At 34.3% G+C, this 6,278-nt stretch overlaps 1 long non-coding RNA gene across 1 annotated transcript; it reads left to right on the top strand.

Moving 5' to 3' along the window:
- Positions 1-316: 316 nt before the first annotated feature.
- Positions 317-1,227, top strand: LOC129397682 (uncharacterized). The gene is made up of 3 exons (XR_008625299.2): positions 317-432; positions 903-978; positions 1,080-1,227. It is a non-coding gene; the product is annotated as an uncharacterized LOC129397682 (long non-coding RNA).
- The last annotated feature ends 5,051 nt before the right edge of the window (positions 1,228-6,278 follow it).

Here is a 6,278-nt window from a genome sequence, read left to right as displayed (position 1 = left end):
TTGGAAGAGACTTCTTCCAGAAAAAGACCTAAGGCTTAAACTTTATTAAGCCTTAACAAAGCCACCCCACAGGCAAGCAGTGCACCAGTGGAAAAAGAAAGTTTAGCATCTTTCTTCCCTGTCTCCTCTCTTCCTCTGGGGTATGATATCTGGCGGTGGCTGCGTCACTTCCTGTTTTGATTTGCCTGTATCTACATCCAAATCTCACCTTGAATTGTAGTTCCAATAATCCCCATGTGACGTGGGAGGGACCTGGTGGGAAGTAATTGAATCATAGTGGTGGTTACCCTCATGCTGTTCTCATAATAGTGAGTGGGTGAGTTCTCACAAGATTTGATGGTTTTATAAGGGGCAAACCCCTTTTGCTTTCATTCTTCTCTCTCCTGCTGCCACGTGAAGAAGGATGTGTTTGCTTCCTCATCCACCATGATTGTAAGTTTCCTGAGGCTTCTCCAGCCATGCTGAACCGTGAGACAATTATACCTCTTTCCTTTATAAATTACCCAGTCTTGGGTCTGTCTTTATTAGCAGCATGAGAATGGACTAATGCACTTCCTATTGATCTTGTTAGGTGTCTCCTTTTCCGTGTCTCTCATTCTCACTGGAGAGAGACATTGAGTACTTTGTCCCATCCCTGCAAGGGCATGGGTTGGCAGTGGCTATGGTTGTCCACCTCACAGTGCTTATAGGACAGCCTTTCTCCTAAAGGTACATAGCCATTGCTCCATTAACAATTTTCTTTATGTGTCCCATCAGGCACACATTGGATAATAACTTCCTGCTTTTGCCAATTTCTGAGTACCTCAACATCCCTTCTTCATTATTTTTATTTTGTTAACAGCTCAAAGAGGGGTCTATTCATTAAGATATGTTAACTAACCTGAATTTGATCCTCTTTCCAGAATCCAGCAACCTCCTGGCTAATAGAGGCAAGTTATCTCCTAAAGCATCAGTTTCTTTGCATGGAAAATGGACAACGTAAGATCTATTTTATGAGTGTTTTATAAAGATAAAATAAGACAATACATAAAAATTTACACCACTATTTAATTTGTACCATTTGACTTTTTTTCTTTCAGAATAAACAAAAAATAAAATGAATTTATTCAAGCATGCAGAGGCAGAGGCAGAAGATCCCAATTACCCAGTGTAATCTGATGTCAACTACATAGTGCTTCTCATGCCATAATTTTTTTATTTGACATCAATTGCAACAATGCAACACCTATTAAATCTAAGAAAAACAAAATAAAAAATAAAATCATTCAAAGTAGAAGCCCTATTTTATATTTTTATGTATTTGTTTTGTTAACTTTTTCTTGTATATTTATGGAAAACAATGCGATATTTTCATCTATGTGTACATTGCAAAATGATTCAATCACATTAACATATCTATTTCTGTTATCAGACTCAATACATATACAATTACATTTTAATAAAGATAATCATAATAAATATAATGAAGAAGTCAAAACAAAGAATTAAAAACAAACTGAACACATTCATTGAAAGTGTGTGCACTGGCAACAAACACAGACTGAACTTTTCCTGTTGAGGACACATAATAAGCAGCTGGCAGATCAGCCTTAGTTGATAACCATACATTGAAAATCACTGTGTTGCAGTATTTAATTCTGTATCTACCATACTCTGGCTGATGACATTTGTAAAGACCAGTTTCTCTGTACATCAGCTACCTCCCCACCATACATTTTATGTCTTTCTTCTTTTTCTTGCTTTTTGTAACTTTGTAATAAATTCCCCCCACCCAAGGACATTCACCCAAGCCCAGATTTCTCCTGGGGAATTATTTATTAGAAGTGGTTTATGCCTTTAATGAATGTCAGGTACTAATAGCAGAATCTGTGCCTGATCAATATTCAAATTACCTGGTGATAAATGGGCTGCCAATATGTGCAACACAGTCTGCTCTCAACACAATCCCTGTATTCTGTATTATATTTTATCTTCAGGCAATAGAACAAGAGCCCCTAATACATTGTTGCATGTATGCAAAACTCAGGTTTCTAAGTCACAGTTAAATTTGGACATTTTCCTTGGTCAAAGATAGTTTTGAGTATTCTGCATGTGACGTAATAAGGAAGAAAATCAACATCCAGTCAAATTTTAGTGTGCATATTTTCCTTCTAAATTTCATACCAGGAAAATGGAAAAGTGGAGTTCACCAGTAGGTTTTAGCCTTTTAAAGATCAAGGTTTTTATGTTTAATGAAAAATGTTAGGCTAGGGAGAAGAAAAGGGAAAGATTCTTGAAGGGAAAAAGAGAAGTTTCATTTGAATGCATACAGCTAGTGTTGCCATGGGAACCGTGCTCCAACTGTGAAAAAGAACATTCATCCTGCCTGTTATTGGGAAGTCCATCATGTGCTGGCAGCTGCAAAAATCCTTCTCTTATTAGTGCAAAATTTTAATTTTCCAAAGGGTTTGGGTGTGGATAAGTGGTTTAAATAGTGATAAGGTCTCCCCAGATAAGCTATAACCATTACCTAAAATTTTGATTCTGATGACAGCGTTTTTTATTTTCACTAATTACTATCATTTTCTAAGTGTCTTCCATAACTGCTGTGGAGACAAGGAAATATTTGAGGGTACAGACTCTTTTTATAATTGCTTTTTTCATTGTTATTTGTCTTAGGCCAGCTAAACTATAGATATCATATATAATGTTATATATATCATTCACATCAAATTCTTCTGACTTTCTATTACTATTTACTGAGAACATATAAAAGATCTGTTTTATATTACAAATATGGAGAATTTTGCTATCAGAAATCAATGCAACAATGCCAAGTGGCCAGAAGTTTAGTCTTAATCCCCAATCTACAATTGCAACAAATTTTATGTTTTGGGGAAAAACGATTAATGCCCAGCTAATTTTTTAAAAAATAAACTAATGTCTGTTGGAATAATTGCTCCTTTGTAGGTGAGAGACATAATGCTCCATGTGAGGTGCAGTTTGGCATAGTTGAGAATGGGGACTGGTGGAACCAGTTGCCTGAATAAATCCGTGTACTTCCATTTAATGGAAGCATGAACTTGGACAAGTTACGTACACCATTTTCTTCTTTAAAACAGAGATTATGGTGATAATAACACTTTGTAGGGTTGGTGAGGAGATCAAAATGCTAATATAGTTGTTAGCAAACTATTTCTATAAAGGATCATATAGTAAATATTTGATGCTTTATAGGACATACAGTCTTTGTGGTACCTAGTCAACTCTGCTGTGGTAGCATGAAAGCAGTGATGATAGGAAATACGAAAATTAATAGGTGTGGCCAACTTAAAAGAAAACTATATCTATAAAAACAAACAGCAATGCTGAACCTGGCCTGTGAGATGTAGTTTGTCAACCCCATGAAGCACGTGCAATAATGCTTAATTCAGAATTAGTGTCAAATAAGTGTTAAATATTATGGGTTACACTGAATTTTTGTGGTTGATTTAAAAACAAAAACAAAAAACAAGGTCTTGTTCTGTTGCCCAGTGTGGAGTTCAGTGGTGTGATCATAGCTCACAGTAATCTCAAACAACTGGCCTCAAGTGATCCTCCCACCTTAGCCTCCCGAGCAGCCAGGACTACAAGCATATGTGACAATGTCTGGTTAATTTTTTAAATTGTTTTTGTAGAGATGAGCTCTTGCTATGTTGTCCAGGCTGTTCTCAAACTCCTGGCCTCAAGTGATCCTCCCACCTCAACCTCCCAAAACACTAGGATTACTGGCGTGAGCCACTGCACCCTGCTGTGGTTGATTTTAATTTAAACTGAATAAAGCACGTTGAAGTTATCAACATATTCTCAAAATTAGGAATTCAATTGAGTCATAATTCATCCAGAAACACAATTTAAAGGTGTACAAATGATTCAGAGTTTTTAACTCATCTGTGTAATGGAAGACCATAGTACTAAGTAAATATTACACTGGAGATTCCTCTACTACTAAGAGTAAACTACATAATTCATTAGTTATAAAACATAAGAAATGCAAAATTTAAATGGAGTGATTAGAATAAGTTGCTCTGTAAAGATTTTTAATGTACCATTTTATTCAAGGAATAATTTAAAGAGCAAGAGTAATGTAAAACTACAATGGGAATGTCAGTTACATTGAGATAAAACTAAGACTTTAAAAAAATGCTATTTGCTGTGAGATAAAAGTATCATCAAACTGTGATCACAATTTATTATATAAAATAAGCTTCTTATGTCACTGATAATAGTACTTGTGCTCACCTTTCATAATCAAAATATGAAAACCACTTGAAATTGTAACCATGAGTGGCAGGTGGTAAAATTTCAAATGCTTATTTCAATGGTACTAATAATATTTTAGTTTTAGGGCCTCAAGATTTAAAGGACTAGGCTGCCATATTTTTCCTCCAGGAACTAGAGTTATGGACTGCCTTTAATTAAATAATATCCAGGCTGCAGTTTACCAAAATGATCATGAAATAATCATCCCCTTCTCAAATCATTCAATCCTAAACTGATAAAATTCTCTAAGCTTCAGTTGCAAACTTATCCTTTAAATGTATGACCAAGAAATATATAATTTCAAGAGAAAATAAAGATTAGCATATAGTGTGTATTATTTTTCTTGTCAATTAACAAAATTTATTGACAGAAAAAGACCCCAAAAGACACATCTGTAGTGGAAGATTAATTTTGTTTTCATCCGGAACGTTGTTTCTCTGAATAACTTGATTACAAAGCCCCTAGAAACTGATATTAAAATTGACTTAACTAATCATGAAAATCCAAAAACTTTGGGTGGCTTTGCAAATTTATCTTTTACTTATCCCATGAACACACACTATACAAAGATTTGAAGTTAAGTTCTCTCTGAATTGTTTTTTTCAGTCATAACCTACACATTTTCAGTAATGCTCAGCCAGAATGGTCATCATGTTACTCTAGAGGAACAAATTTAGAGCTGACTTCTGAAAATAGAAAAATATACATGTTGATTTTTGAGTTCTCAAAGTAATTACTAGGTTCAAAGATAATATTCCATATTGTTTAAGTATTTGGCTTCTATAAAGTGCAACTGTCTAATACACCAAAAGATGTAGACCACTAAAACATATAAATTTTCATTAGCATTCACATAAATCCTATTTCACCTAAGACAGACCCTGTTTATGCCTATTTCACTGATAGATTTTCTTTTGACTTTTAAAATTATCCCAGTATGGAAAATGATATATGTAGATGCATTAAACTTTCAAATACTTATTTATTTCTAGATGCTGTCAACAAACATTTTAGTACCTACCACATGCCAAGCATCTTCTAGGCCCCATGTACATTCTGTTTTAATGAATTTACACAAAAATTTGTTTTAATTATTGAAGAGGCCACTGAGGCTTCTACTTCCCGTAGGATATTAACATAGCTATTAGAAGCTATTATTACTGCTCAGAAATAAATGCCTTGGCTTCTGACACTGAGGGACTTCACTGGCCAACTAAGTGGTCTTAACTGAAATTAGTAAATTACACAGAAATAATTGCCACAGTTGATTAGCATACAGTCCTGGAGTCAAGGTCTAGAACAAAATTAAAGATTTCCATCTTTTCTATAACTGTGAAGTTTGAGCTCCAGGCAGTACATATTCATACAAAGCTCCAAAATGGGGATAAAGAATAGGTTGCCCTTCTAGCATAGAGGCAAATGAAATGAAATTCAATGTTTTAGACAAGAGACGATAAAAGCATAGTTGGTAGTATTTGAAATAATCTTATATGGAAATTGAAGTGATCAAACTGGAAATAATTCAATAAACATTACCTACCATAAAGCTTTTTATATTATTTATTCCCAAATGAATGTTCATATCCATTTTGAATGTGATATGTACCTCCTCACATATTACTTAATCCTTACAAAAATCTCAACATGTATATAGCCAATATGATTCTCATTTCACAGATGAATAAACAGTTTTACAAACGTTGTAACATTTATATTTTTAATAGCAAGAAGCTTTGTGGCTTATAGAAGAGACAGACATAGAAAATATAAATTAAACTATATTTACTCATTATCTTCCACATTAAGATTCTCAGAATTAATTGTTCTCTTAAAGAAATGGTGCAGCACTCTGTAGCTGCTCTCCAATCTTCAGACATTTTATTTTTTCCACCCATCATGATGAGATCTGACTTCCTCTGTATGTTATTTTTTGGGGTTGGGTTCTGCTAGATGTCAATATAATCTGGAGAGAGAGAGAGAGAGAGAGAGAGACAGAG

This window comes from Pan paniscus, chromosome 3 (assembly GCF_029289425.2).
Source record: "Pan paniscus chromosome 3, NHGRI_mPanPan1-v2.0_pri, whole genome shotgun sequence".
Lineage (NCBI taxonomy): Eukaryota > Metazoa > Chordata > Mammalia > Primates > Hominidae > Pan > Pan paniscus.
Note: the sequence above shows the minus strand (reverse complement) of the source record. Positions and strands in the feature narration are given on the sequence as shown.